The 15,945-nt window shown below is 44.7% G+C and overlaps 1 long non-coding RNA gene across 1 annotated transcript; it reads left to right on the top strand.

Annotated features, from left to right (window-relative positions):
• Window positions 1-13: 13 nt before the first annotated feature.
• Window positions 14-11,638, top strand: LOC146191861 (uncharacterized). Its single transcript, XR_014706704.1, has 3 exons — window positions 14-1,865; window positions 7,620-7,731; window positions 11,297-11,638. It is a non-coding gene; the product is annotated as an uncharacterized LOC146191861 (long non-coding RNA).
• The last annotated feature ends 4,307 nt before the right edge of the window (window positions 11,639-15,945 follow it).

A 15,945-nucleotide genomic window follows, 5' to 3' on the forward strand; every position in this document is an offset into this window, starting at 1 on the left:
TTGGCCGGCTTGGGCTTGCTCATAACGCAGAAGAATGCATCAGCGCTGTAGAGCTAGTAGAGCAGACAGGCCCGGTCGTCTGCTGGTGTTGTGTGACAAACCGTCTTTCCCGAAGTCATCGCTAGTTTTCAAAGATTTGACGGCGCAGTAGTAGGCCTGCACTGTCGTTGAATATGATGAGAACGACGAAATGCGAAATGAAAAATTGGAGCTGGGAAACCGAGTTCATGTCCAGTTTCGTTCACTAGTGTGGTACAAGGCTCGATGAGGCGTTAGTGTACTGTTTTGTTGTCTTTTATACCCACACAGGAGGATCGACAAAGTGTAGATTTTGCTTGCCACCTCACCCCCATGGCCGTCCGCTCTCCGAGCGCTAGCTTCATATTTTGCGCGCGCCTCGGACAACCTAGGGACCCCTCCGAGCTCGCAACGCGAGCGGACGTGCTTCTCGACCGTTCCGAGACCCTGCGCACCGCCCCTCGGCCCGTGGCTTCAAATGTTCAACGCGCTCCGCCGCCGCCGCCCTGCGGCCCGCAGTTTTCGCTGCGACTGAGACCGTTCGGAAACAAGGTCGAGCTTTCCACGGCCTGCGAATGACAACAGTGGAGCCCGTCGCCGGCCCCAGTGGTCTGCAATACCCCGCTAGGGAAATACCAGAAGATTTGGACTCGGATATGGAACTACAACACTCACCAGGAAACCCCCCTGATCAGGATCAAACATCACTGCCTGGAGGATCAGGACCCAAAGAACCCCCAATACTGCCCAAAGGATGGCAACTTGCCATGAGCCGCCACAAGGAGCGCAAACTTCGGAGAGCATGGCAAGGCCAGCAATGATAAACTGCAAGAAAACGCTAGCACTCCTCTCAAAGCGTACACGAAAAAAGAAAGCCCCCAAGCTCGCCCTCCATCACTTCCCAAGAACGGAATTAAATTCGTGATTCGACCCAAGCAAGGACTCGCCCTAAAGGACTTCACCAGCATCGCCCTGTCCAGAGCCATCTGCCAGGCATGCCAAAACCCGCAAAAAGTGAAGGGAAATTTCCTTCTTCAACTGCATTTTGGTTCAAACATTCTCATCATCAGCACTGAAGATGAAGAAGTCTCCTGTACGAGCTCAGCCGAATACAGCAAATAACGCTGGGAAACACCAGCCACGAAGTAAACACCTACCGCCCTTTCACGGATCGAGACAAACGAGCCGTCATACATGGCATACCAGCGGAAGTGTCGCCAGACGACTTCTATACTCACCTCCTCCAGATAAGGACGAACAACGTCAAGCTCATCGACGCACGCCACATGGGCAAGACATCTTCTATGTTACTCACCTTTCAAAGAACAACACTTCCTGCTTTCGTTTGGTTCGAGGGTGTATCCCATCAGTGCTACCCCTTTCGTCCGGGCAGACAGTTTTGCCATGCTTGCATGAAGCCTGGACACCGGCCGGACGTATGCCCGACACCAAATGCAAACGTCTGTAGGACATGCGGTCTCGATAACCCGCCTGAAGGACACCAATGTCAGCCAAAATGCGTTCTTTGTGGGGAGCCTCACGAGACTGCAGGCAAGGACTGTCCAAAGCGTCTGTGACCTCTCAAACCACCGACTTCCCCAAGAATCGAGCGACCTCCCGCCATACATCAACACCAGCCTCGTAAGGACGTCGCACCCAAACCTTGCCGCAAGAGATGGTTTAGTTCTGAGAACGAATCGTCACCCGCCGATGAAAGCCGCAGCGGAAGCCTACAGAGGCGCAAATCGAAATCCGGATCTAATCGCCGACCGAGCCGGGAAAGCTCCCACAAGCTAGGGCAGCAGCACCGGCCAGATTGACAGCAAACTCAGCAACAAACCAAACAGGTGAGCTACGCGGGGATCACTAAGACTCCTCCCACTGTTCCCAATCACAATCACTCAATTAGCCCACCGAGCTGCACCGACTGTGTCAAACAAGCAAAAGAGATTGCTCGTTAGGTGCAACAAATAGCCAGGCTCGAGGCAGAAATCGGGACCATGAAGAGGCCACAATCCCACAATACAGCCACTTTAAACAATCTTCAGCCACGCCCACCTCAACAGCAACTAAAAGATAAAATTACCTCAGTCAAAGCCAGGAATAGCCTCCCTGAAACAGCATCAGTAGCGGCGAACTCTGCCCTTAACCAACTCTAAGACATACATACACAGGTGATTGCAGCAATCACACATCTCCTGGACGCAATCTAGAATGAAATCACTCACGCTAGGTCCACTGTCGAAGCTCTTGGAACTCAAGTAGCTGCTCTCATACAGCGCATCGACGCTCATGACAACCAGTTTATCACCCTGCACGCCCTAATCGAGACTAAAGCTAACAGCCGCAAGCGAGTCGCAAGTGCATAAAACCCTCGAGGAAAAGCCTACCGCGCATCATACCACAGCGTCTCAGCAGCATGCAGCAGTGACAATGAGTCATTGCGAAGTTTCACAAGTGCTCATGATGGCTAGTTCTAACAAATCAGGTACACCAGACAGACTTGAGATATGGCAATAGAACTGTCGAGGATATAGAAAAAAACAAAGCCTTCTCAAGCAATACATTAAGACAGCCCCAATTAGACCCGATATAATATGCCTACAAGAAATGGGCGCGGATAGAGCACCCACCCTATTAGGCTACTACACTATAAGGAAAGAAGACACGTCGCGAATAGCCTTTTTAATTTCTAAAGACATCACAGTGACGGAACACTACCTCGACGTCGATCCGGCAGTAGAAAGCGTGTGCATCGAAATCATACCCAGTAAAAGAGGACAGAAAAGCGCTTACCTCACTAACGTTTATCATCCACCTAAAGGTACTAATACGGACCTCTATAAACTACTCAAAGAAGCCGGGAGAATTGCTGGACAAAACCGGACAGTCATTGTTGGCGACTTTAATGCCCCACACTCAGATTGCGGATATGCCCGCGACTCTCCTAGAGGTAGGGCGATCGCGCGAGCCCAAGACATATTAGGTATTAGGGCTAGAATTACTCATGAACCCCATGTACCCCACCAGAGATGGCAACAGTGTAAGCAGAGATACATGCCCCGACCTTTCATTTGTAAAAAACACGTCCTCTGCGACCTAGACCAACTTGGGCGAGAATTTAGGCAGCGACCATTCGATCGTCAGCAGTTCGATCTCGACAGCCATAATCCGCCGCAAAATCGGCACAGCACGAATAACGGATTGGAATAAATATCGGGAAAATACCAACTCCGACCAACCCATTCACTCCATCAAGGAGTGAAGCGAGGAAATTAAAAAAGCCCACAAGTCAGCTACTACAGAGGTAAAATGTACGCCGGACACTCCTGCAGTAGATCGCCACCTACTCAAACTATGGGAAACCAGACGATCATTGGTCCGAAGATTGAAAAGGCAGAAACATAACAGAAAGCTAAAACTTCGCATTGCGGAGATCACACAGGAAGCCCAAACCTACGCCAGTACGCTATCCAACCAAAACTGGCAGGAATTCTGCGAATCACTCCAAGGTACACTCGGCACGTCTAAAACATGGGCCATACTCAGACATCTCATAGACCCAAACACCTCCAAATCCGTCTCTACACGCACTCTGAACAAGATCGCCCACCTTTTCCTGGAACGGATGATAAGCTTCACCAAGCACTCAAAGACACATCGGCACTCGCGTGCCGCCAAGCCAGCTGCAATACACTGGAACGTCAATAATAAACTTGACGCTCCAATTACAACAGCCGAAGTGTATGCAGCCGTTAGATCAGCAACGCGCAATACAGCAGCTGGAGCTGACAGAATCGCAAATGGCATGATTCGCTATCTTAGTAAAACTCAAATTAAGGCCTTCACTACTTACATAAATGACTCCCTCTGGAAAAAGGGCGAGATACCCACGGAATGGAAGCATTCTGAAATTATAACCATCCCAAAGCCAGGCAAAAAGCCTAGCCTTGAAGTTCTGAGACCAATCTCACTGACCTCATGTCTAGGCAAGCTCTATGAACGGGTCATACACACCCGTCTCCAAAACTTCATTGAGGATAACCAACTCTTCCCTCCTACGATGATCGGCTTCCGAAAGGGACTGTCTACCCAAGATGCATTTCTTCTCATAAAAAGAGGTCCTTCGAGAAATTCCATGCCACAGTGAAATATGCATCATGGCTCTCGACCTTAAGGGAGCCTTTGACAATATTTCGTACGATGCTATCCTGAAGGAACTCAGTAACATAGGATGTGGAGAACGACTCTACAGATACATTGACTTTCCTCAGCAATCGCACGGCGACAGTTGGATTGGGAGAGACGTGCACGGGGACACTAGACATGCCAAACAAAGGCACGCCCCAGGGCTCTATAATATCTCCCCTCATCTTCAACATCGCTATGATAGCGATGGCGCAAGCCCTAGATACAGTTCCCAGCATCGGATACACCATCTATGCGTACGATCTCACAGTATGGGCCACCAAGGGATCCCTGGCAGACAAAGAAAACGCCCTACAAAAAGCTGCTACCTGCATTGAAGCCCAGGCAGCCAAATGCGGGCTGAGCTGCGCCCCGGAGAAGTCAGAGGTCATACGCATTTGCGGGTACGCCTATCAATCTCCAGGACCTCTCAACATTACTATAAATGCCACTTGCATCAAGGAGGTCGAGAAAATACGAATTCTTGGACTTTGGCTACAAAGCGACAGGAGAGTTACATTCACCCTCCAAAAACTAAAAACAACTGCCCAACAGATTGCTAGAATGATAATGCGAGTCACTAACAATTGCAAAGGTATGAGAGAGGAAGATACCATAAAACTGGTACAGGCCCTCATTACCAGTCGGTTAGCCTACGGACTCCCATACACCGAAATGATCAAGAAAGAGAAAGACAAGGCGAATGCCATCTTACGGATGGCATACAAACAGGCCATCGGTCTACCCTCTGTCACGGCCAACAACCTACTTGAGGCACTTGGCCTCCACAACACCTTCAAGGAAATCCAGGAAGCAGTGCTCCTAGGCCAGAAAGAACGCCTTTACACTACAGCAGCGGGCAGGAACATTCTAGATAGAATAGGCACGCCGGCTGGCAGAGCCAAACTCCAAGATACCAAAGACTTACTACCAACCCTTCGCGAAAGGATCCACGTGACACCACTACCAAAGAACATGCAAAAAGAAACAAACAAAGGACGCCGAAAAGCCCGCACTGACCGCATACGACGCACACACCTCAAAGCGCGAAATGCTATCTACGTTGACGCATCTAACTATACCCACTCTCCATACTCAGTGGCAGTCGTCCTGGATAATGAATTTCGGGAAATCACAAGTGCTACAATCCCTACACCCAACTCTACTGTAGCAGGAACGGCAGCCATTGCACTGGCCATTCAGCATGGTGAGAGTTCCGGCAGAAACCTGAAAATAGTCACCGACTCACAGGCAGCCTACAGGTTATTCCTTGCAGGATGAATACCTTAACAGGTATCTAAAATTCTTCACCTGAATGAAAAATCCAACTCCGATCGGAAGCACCAGATTACCTGGACGCCAGCTCATGATGGATTAGAGCGAAACGAGGCAGCGGACAGCTTAGCTTGAGGGTACACAAACCGAGAGGCTAATCTCCCTGATCTCATCCCTCTTTCCTTACTTTATGGCGAACGACTTCACTCGTTAAGAACACAAAGGCGAACCCTCCCACCTCCACACCGCAAACTATCGGCACAGGAGGCCAGAGACTGGAGGAAACTTCAAACTAACACCTTCCCAAACTTACTCCGCTATAGCTTGATCTTTCCAGGCGAATACGAGGAGTCTTGTCCTTGGTGCGGGGACACTCCGACGACATACCACACTACTTGGGGCTGTATCGGAAACAAACCCCTACACTTGTACATCACTAAAATAGTGGAACATTGGGAGGTGACCCTGCTCAGCTCAACCTTGGAGGATCAGCGTCAACTGGTCTCCCAGGTGAGGGCGGCAGTCATAGCCGCTGGGGTCCTGCACTGACGACACCACCTTCCTGTATTTCCCCCCTCCCTTTCTCTTACCGAGAATAAACGTTTTTCAATTAATCAATCGGCAAAGTGTACTGTTGCCGCTTCAACGTTTCTGCTTATTTTCCCTCTGCATCGGCGCATCGGCTGATGCACAACTTGATCAAACATGTTTTATCATCTATTTCAACAGTGTGTTCATAACAGAAGACTACTATATAAGCCGTACTTACAAAATGAAATGATTTGAGTGTGGTTGTTGTAAACAAGCACAGAAAATTGTGTTCGCGTTTGATGAAAAAAAGGAAAAAGCAAGAATTAAATATAAATGAACCATTACAATGCAGGTAGGTGCGTCTAACATTCCAGTTAATCTTTCGAGAGCTTCCTGTAATGTGGTATTTAATGATGACCTAATTGTGTTTAGTTAATTGCTTGTAAAGAATGTTATCACTATCATCATCAAAACGCTTATGCAGCGCCCTACTTGGAACTGGAAATATTTTAACCATGGTGGAAGAATCCACCGTGATTTTAACTATGCTAGCCAAAGGTAACCAAGGGTCCTGGCGAGGGAACCGGCGTGAAGACTCCTAAAATTCTGCCCCACATAGACCATTCAATCATTAAGCAAGTGCGTTGGTCCTTACAATAATTTCTTCGTAGCCTTTCTTATAGTTGTGTGGTACGCCATCACATATTTCAGTACAGGCAAAGCCAGCCAAACCAGCCACATAGAGTTTAGATCTTTGAAGCTGTTTGCCGTAGTACATCTGTCAACGCTGAAAATGACGCAGGATATCAACATCTCCTAATCCAAGCGGTTATACTGTGGATCCTTTCTGGCCACGACACCGGCTGTATGCGGGCAAAGGTCCTAATCCAATGCAGGCCACCGTGCATACTCTCCAGGATGGTACTTTTTGCTGGTACGACTTGCGTCGTGTTCATGCTCAACCTGCAGATCTCATGTGACATATTATTTTTCACAATATCTTTGATACAAATAGGACTCCTCTATGTGGTTCCAAAGTACTATAAGTAGCCAGTTTAATACGGTCCTGCCCACTTGCGGAATAGAATGCTATCAATGAAATCAGGTGGGGCATGATATTCCTGCTAAAAATAAAACTTATCATGATGCAGAAAATTTACGGCACTTTTAAATCAAGGCTGCCTTAATAATTGTTATCCAGGCCAATATTGACGATGGTGCTGCCCAATCTATTGAAGCTGTAGCACTTCATTGTTTGTTTTCTTGTTAGTTGTGTTTTACTTGTCATCGTGCACAATATATTGTATTTTTACATTTGTTTCTACATTATTTCCAGGTTAACATTCACACGATGATGGCACCAGCATACTTTCTGCAGAACTTTAAGAGGAAGCTATATGGGACACCAGAATTTCATCCACATGCATTCGTCATCATCCATTCTGCAACTTAAAATTATTTATGTAACTTAACAGTCATACCACCAAGTTATCGAATTATCTCGAGCCTCTTTATTTTCATCCAAAATGTTATATTTGGAGGCTGACATACACTGCTCAAGCTGTACATTATCAAGCCGTAGGAATATGCATGATGTTGCTGTGCAGGTTCATTTGCCTGGTCAGAATGCAGCTTTCCATACCAATCAAGCCCAATCCTGGTTGGAATTTTGAGTTTGCTCCACGTGCAACACTGCTATGTTCCACTCAATCCTGATCGGTGAGTTCATGACGACATATGGCGCTGCATGGCTGTAAAAATGTTGGCATACGCAGGCATTTGTAATCAAGGAAAGTAAACTCCTGATCAAAAATTTTGTGCCTGTGGTGTAGTTACGGGAAATGCTGTCTCAAACGCACTCAAAATCATACACTGGGCTGCACGTGTGGGCACTGTTTGATTACTGCCTTGGAGGAAAGCAGGTGGCACGCATTGAGATTGTGAACGCAGTTTTGGAAACCGGACTGCACTGAATAAAATAGAAACCTGTTTTGAGATTATGTGGCTCTTACGGCATGCTTGTTTGCGGGTTTAATTTTTATTTTGCGTTTTGATGTGTGAAAGCTAAAAAAAATTACAAACAGCTGCATTACTTTTAGGATGAAAATCATAATTTTTTTTATTATTCCTGCATGCGATATATAATATTGTAATAAATTTATACAGGGTTCACTGAAACAAAATAAAAAGAACAGACATCAGTTGAGGTCTTTAGTCTGCTGTAGTTGTGTAGTGAACGTGCACCTCCACCATAATAGCTGAAAGCGCATATTTCTGAATTAATTGTTTAAAATGCTGAAACTGTCTTGTAAACAGTTATACTTAGGGTACCTGCTGAATCTGCAAAATCAAAGCACGCTTTCCATATATCCTAATGGCACTGTTAAATATGAGAAAAAATAATAGCGCCAACAACAGGGTGCTAAGTTATGCGTGTCTGCCACCTCCAAACCAAAGTTGAAAGGAAAAAGAGCACCTCTGGTACTACTGTCTCTGTCTTTCATTTCACCCCAAAGCTGATGCCACCTCTGCATGCAGGGCCAATGAGCATGGTTATAGAAAATATTACACTCGAAGTGGTGAGCAAGCTCTTCCTGGCAGGTTCAAAATAACATGCCGTGTCACTGTACGGGGGATATGCCACTGTACGGGTCAGTGTACGGGTTTTGATAGTTTTCTTAGCATGAGGATGACAGCCCTCAGTCGCATTTCAAGACCTGGCTTGGGATGAATAGGATCAAGCTTGACTGTGGCTGGTTGAACTAACTGTGTAGCAATATTGGATCTGCATTCAGTTTGATCCCTGCTGTCTTGATTACAATTGAAAGGGCCCACATATCAGTAGTGTTATGTCTTGTCACACGAACACTTTCGATCATCATTGAACTCGGCCTGCATTGAGGTTTTCAAAAATTGAAGCATCCTGTGCAACACGCGTGCTTTGATTGACCATTCAGAAGCTTTTTTCGTGTGCAGTAAGTGGTGGCAAGCGTGGTGTTGAGATTATAAAAACATAACAGAAACAAGCATAATGTTCAAACAATGTCCTATCATGCATTCGAACACATTTCAGTGTTAATATTTGAAGTTATATTGCATTCAATCGCTTTTATTTTGAAAGTTCGGTGATAAATATACGCTCTCTCTCGAATATGCTTGAAAACTTCAGAGTGCTTGAGGGAGCGGCTTCGAGCCAAGCTGGCTCAGGATCAATTGCACCTGGTAGTTACCGTGTGACAACCTCGATCTACATTGAGCTGAATGCAGATCGAGTTCAATGAGGATCGAAGTGCTCATGTGACAAAGGTATTAGTGTTACCGGATGTGTGCTGGTTGCAAAAATTAAATGCTTATCACTTAGTTTGTGGGTTACAAATATAGAACAAACAGTTTTGCGCTTTCTGCATTGCATTCAATACCTAAACTATCAGGTCAGTCTATTAAATATATTTCAGTATTTCAACAGCAAGCCTGATCAGAAGTTACAGAAAGAGGAATCGGAGTTGCAAGGTGGTAAAGATAAAACAGGGAAACGACATGTCTGTGTGGACACATGTTAGCTTGCAAAACTAGCTTTAAAAAGTAATCAATTACATTACTAACTATTCTATAATGTCGCATATATACAGAGAAAAAAAAGAAACCTGGCATCAGCTAAGATCTCTTTTCTGTCATAGTTGTGTTGTGGACATGTACCGTTGCCAAAATATCGCTTATAAAGCACTAACCTTTAAAATAATTAATTGAAATGCTGAAATTAACTTCTAAACTATTTGATTTAGGCTGTCTACTGCATACGCAGCATTGAAGCGCCCTTCTTGCGCCCTAACGACTCTGTTAAATACAATGAGTAGATACAATGAGTAGACACAATGAGCGGCCGAACCATGGTGCTGAATTTTGCATGCCTGCGCACCTCCAAGCCAAAATTGAATGGGCAAAGAGTGCCTCTGACATCACTGAGTCCACCTTTCATTTTGCTACATAGCTGGCGTCAGCCGTATTTGCTCGCTCACTGAGCCAGCACCCTTTATCTAGTCTAGAGTGTGTTGATTGAGCATAGTTATCACAGCCGGCTGCACGTACTTAGTTCAGAGAGTAACATCGCCCTGCAGGGACAGTGTCAAAGCAAGAGGTGCAGTGGGGCCGTCTTAGTGTGGTGCAGAGGGGCCACCATCTACTGAATGTATAAGAGTAGTCACTGAGCTTTCAGACGGAGACTTGTGTGCAGCTTCTAACATATCACCCGTACAGTGACATGGCATGTTATTTTAACCCTGCCAGGAAGAACTTGCTCACCACTTCGAGTGTAATAATTTGCTATAACCATGCTCATTGGTGCTGCATGCACAGGCGGCATCAGCTTCGCGATGGAATGAAACACAGAGACAGTAGCACCAGAGGGGCTCTTTTTCCTTTCAATTTCGGTTTGGAGGTGGCAGACACGCACAATTCAGCACCCTGTTGTGGGCGCTATTATTTTTTCTAGTTGTATTTAACAATGCCATTGGGACATATGGAAAGCGTGCTTTGATTTTGCAGATTCAGTAGGTACCCTAAGTATAACGGCTTAGAAGTCAATTTCAGCACTTCAAACAATTAATTCGAAAATAAGTGCTTCCAGCTGTTATGGCAGAGGCGCACGTTTACAACACAACTACAGCAGACTAAAGATCAAAGACTAAAGACTTTTTATTTTGTTTCAGCGAATCCTGTATAAATTTATTACATTATTATTTATTGCATGCAGGAATGATAAAATTATGATTTTCATCCTAAAAGTAATGCAGCTGTAATTTTTTGTAGTTTTCACACATGCAAAGAAGTAGGCTGGTGATAGGTCTTATAAGGATTTCATGTTTCTTAAATTATGTTTTCACAGGTGCAACTGAGTGAAGTAGCATCAAAAACTTTGTTTTGTATTGCAAGCACAAAGAGCTGTGGTACTTTAATAAAGGTAATTTTATGGGTAATTAAACACTACTGTGAAATTACTCTACACGAACAATGCATCAGATTATTAAAGTATATGAGACGAGAAAGATCAATGGAAGAAGTATGTGAATTACGGTAACTTTACTTGTATTATATGGTAATTTAATCACTACCATGTCTGTATGTACCATTCTGCATTTTGTTATTGCAAATGCTTGAGCAGAAATTAATTTAGAGGCATTTTTCATCTTTACACAGTATATGCTGGCACACCAGTGATTTAGAATCTACTGCAGATGTATTAGGTTGCGTCTCTAGCAGTCCTTAATTATTTTTTTATGAATTTCAGAATTTCAGGTGAACTCTGTACTCAAGGAAGTGAAAGACCAGGCAGTGTAGACTACTTTTCTAGCATTTAAATCAACACCGTGAAGCATCTCCACCTGCATGGACGGTCAAAACGAGTACAGCTCTTTCATGTTGCCTGACATCTTACCTCCACATGTCAGAGGTGGTGATACATGAAGCAAATGATTCAACACGTACATTAGATGAGATACTGAAGGATGGGTAAGTACAATAAACTGCTTGGACAAGAATATGCCACTTAGATGCCTCTTTATGTTCTGAAGTAAACTGGCTAAATATACAATCAGCTGCTTCACTCAGGAACCACACCCGGCAAAATTTACTACTGTCGTTACCTAGCAGTCACACTAAGGGCAATAAGAAAGCTTTCTGAAGCAATAAAGATTGCATTTAGTGCTGTGACTGCTCTGTGGACAAATTGTCGATGTTATAACTTGTCAGCTAGCACAAGTAAACTGTTCGGCGAGGTACATGATTGCATAACTTGGATAACGAACTGCTCATGTCAGTGATGATAACGGAGACGTAAAGAAGATCAGCCATATTAGCCCATGCATATGTCATGGTACTTCTCAAAATGTGCCTGACCTGCCTCTTCCACTCTGGCAAAGTGAAAGTTTACTTTGCGACATGTATCACTACACAAACGGAATGCCCACTGGGTATATAGACACATGGCCAGGCCTGCCACTAGTTGGAAGAAGCCAAAGGGTGTTGTTGAGCTTGCCGCCGCCTTGACTTTTTTCTGATCTTTGAAATAGCCAGTTTGATGTAGCCATGTGTCTATATACCCAGTGGGGCATTCCGTTTGTGTAGTGATACATGTCGCAAAGTGAAACTTTACTTTGCGACATGTCACCATCATCATCAGCCTGACTATACCCACTGCAGGGCGAAGGCCTCTCCCATATTTCTCTAATTAACCCGGTTCTGTGCTAGCTGTATCCACTTGACTCCTGCAAACTTCTTAACCTCTTCCGCCCACCTAACTTTCTGCCGCACCCTGCTACGCTTTCCTTCCCTTGGAATCCAGTTTGTTACCCTAAGCGACCCTCAGTTATCCTCTCTTCGCACTACATGTCCTGCCGATGCCCATTTTTTCTTGATTTACACTAGAATGTCAGTAACTTGAGTCATTCCTCTGACCCACTCTGCACGCTTCCTATCTCTTACCCCTACCATTTTTCGTTCCATAGCCCTCTGCGTTGTCATTTCAGCCCCATAGGTGAGTATAGGTAAGATGCAACTGTTGTATACTTTCCTCTTCAGCGATATCGGTAAGCTGCTAGTCATAATCTGCGAGTGCTTGCCAAATGCGCTCCATCCCAATCTTATTCTTCTTGTTATTTCCTTTTCATGATCCGGATCTGCGGTTACTACCTGTCCTAAGTAGACATATTCGCCTACTACTTCCAGTGCTTCGCTACCTAACATAAACTGCTGTTCCTTCCCGAGGCTGTTGAACACCTTAGTCTTCTGCATATTGATTTTCAATCTTACCTTTCTACTTTTCCTGTCTAGGTCACCAATCATTCTTTGCAGTTCATCTCCTGAGTTACTTAGCAAGGCAATGTCATCAGCAAATCGCATATTACTGAGGTATTCTAAATCTACCCTTATCCCTAACTGCTCCCATTTCAAGTCTGAATACTTCCTCTAAGCAAGCTGTAAATAGTACTGAGGAGATCGTGTTTCCTTGCCTAACACCTTTCTTTATGGGAATTTTGTTTCTTTATGCAGAACTATGGTTGCTGTGCAGCCACTATATGTATCCTTCAGCACTTTCACGTACGACTCGTCTACCCCCTGATTTCGCAATGCCTGCATCACCGCCGATGTTTCTACTGAGTCAAAGGCTTTTTCGTAATCAATGAATGCTATGTATAAGGGCTGGTTATATTCCGAGCATTTGTCTATCACCTGGTTGATGGTATGGATATGATCGATAGTGGAGTATTGTTTCCGAAAACCTGCTTGATCCTTTGCTTGATTGCGACATGTATCACTACACAAACGGAATGCCCCACTAGGTATGGCCAGGCCTGCCACTAGTTGGAAGAAGCGAAATGGTGTTGTTGAGCTTTCTACCGCCTTGACTTTTTTCTGATCATTGAAATAGTCAGTTTGATGTAGGTATGAAGATCGAGGCAGCTGGTGAACACATTGGAACAGGGTGCGAAATACTTGGCGAAAAGGGCCATCAACTAAAATCTTATGCTGATTGATCAGTCATACCGCCATCAGTCAACCCTAAGTCCACCTCATGTGGCAGAAGCCCATATGTGATTTGGGGTGAAATGGCATACATGGGACACTTGTCGCTGAGGTGACAAGTAGTGAGTATCTTCTCACTGCACTATGCAGACAACAACAAAAAACAAACAGAAATTAGTAGGCAGGGAAAAATAAAGTCGAGATGCTTTCGACATGTATGGTTACATAGTTATAAGGAAATATACTCAAGACGGGGCACATGCTACAATGATTATGTGTGCCTTAGCCTTTTCTGTATCAGTGAGAGAGGGATAGCGATAGAACGAAAAACACAGCTTGTCATAAAATCGAGCCTGGCGATGCCTGCCATCATCCAGCTCTAAATGGCTGTTTATATTCTGTTGGTGTGGCATCGGTATACATTTCCAACTTTGCTTTAGCTCGTGTAGGAGGCATCTGATATCAAGATATTCGTCAACGAATATCATTACGTAATCCTAGACAAGAATTGCTGCCCATTATTTCTTATTCATCATCATTTTCCTCTCGTTTTAAAATTCCCTGCTACCAATCTCTTCCTGAACTCACTTCGACAATGTAGATAACTAATCCTGCTACATACATGGCTACAAACCACAAAATATTATGCACACTACAAATATACTCTTTATTTGCATCGATGTAAGTGTTATTGTTATCCATGTGAGGTGCGGTACAGATGTGTTCATCGCACAAGCCTGAGGACGTTAATTTTGCACTGAAAACATATGCACAAAATTTAGTGTTTGCACTGTCGTGTGTAAGAGTGTGGCACCGCTCAGCTGAGCCATTTCACTGGGTGGATATGTGACTCTTGGGAACGAAATAACTTTTGGATTGACAATCATAGGCGGCATTTGAAACTATGCGCCATTTACTCAACCAAACGTTTGAATTCGACAGTAAGTAATCGGGCCATCAGATGGTTCTAGATTGGGAGCCTCCTGGGTAGGTATTTGAGACAACTGAGAGCTGTGTACATTGAGCCGTGCCCTATGCAGGTTGCACGACCCATCGCCTTCTTGTCATCAGAGTGATCAACGAGCGCTCTGTGGAGGACATGGGGCAGTGGTCGTATCATAGTTGAATACAGTTTGCACATCTGTGCTTGCTGCTTCTACTGCAGTGCAAGATCTGTAAGCAGGACTCCTCAGCGGCAAACATATGATGAGATAAGGCAGAGAGTGGGACCTGGGTTGTGAAGTGCAAATTATCTCTAAAAAGACCGAACAGAAAAGAATATGAACAGAAATATTGAGAGCCAAAAGTATAAGTTTTAACAAATGTTTGTAACTCGTAATGACTGAACAGGGAATGAATGCATTTTGCCTTCTCCTGTGCTTTTTACGCAAAATTCTTCCATTCTGCTGAACGGGAAGGTAAACATTTTAAATTTATCGTCTTGTAAGGGTGCTCAGCCATGCTGCAGCCAGAATGAGTATGTGAACAGAAAAGGACAAGTGAGACTCGGCAGTGGAAAGCATGAGAGACAAAATGGATGGGAATCGAAAAAAAGGCTGGAATTATGCTTCGTTATATGTGTAAAAGGGAGTGACTATACAAAGCTCATCGAAGGGTCCTACTCAACAGTCTTCAGTAAAATGTATGTTCGATAACACCATGCAGTCTGCAGATTGGCAACAACAGCAAGTAATGGAGGAAGCTCAGGAGATGGCTGACAGTGACTCGAGTCGCAACACTGTCATCAGATTAATGATGTTATGAAAAGTTACTGAAATGTTCTGTGATGTCCCTTTACGGAAATTACCACTAACAGATATTTTTCGAATTGAAATTATGAAAGCAGGTAGTTCTCATTTTCGAAACCAAGAGTGATCTTAAGCATTTTGGGATCACTGTCAAGACAAGAGCTAAAGGAAGAGTAAAATCAGGTTCGTTGTGTTCTTCAGCACCTTGACTTTTCAAGATGCTCGCCGACATGGCAGGTGACATGTAAATCACACACAGAGAGATGAAGGGCAACGAACTTGAAGCAGGAGACAAAACATTATATAACAGTAACACACAGGACACAAAAATGCACTTACACAAGCTCATGAAAAAGAGCGACAGTTACGCTTCTATGACCGAGACTGACTGAAATGCAAGCGCAGCTCCGCGAGCTAGCACGCTAACAATACTTGAGCTCACTGCTCTTTTACCGCTTGAAGCCTGACCTCCAACCCACCATCGCGGTATTCTCTCAAATAACCGCAACCGAATCTTTTAGAACAGGGAAGGTAGGAAGAGAGGAAGTGCAAACAAAGCAGCACTCGGAAAGCTATGATCCCCTCCAACAGCCTGCTAGAAGGTGCTAGAATGCGTCAAAAGCGGTGCACGCATGGTCAACTGAAGGACGCAGTGAAGTAGAGAAAC

The sequence above is a fragment of the Amblyomma maculatum genome, chromosome 4 (assembly GCF_055883805.1).
Source record: "Amblyomma maculatum isolate TAMU_Amacu chromosome 4, ASM5588380v1, whole genome shotgun sequence".
Lineage (NCBI taxonomy): Eukaryota > Metazoa > Arthropoda > Arachnida > Ixodida > Ixodidae > Amblyomma > Amblyomma maculatum.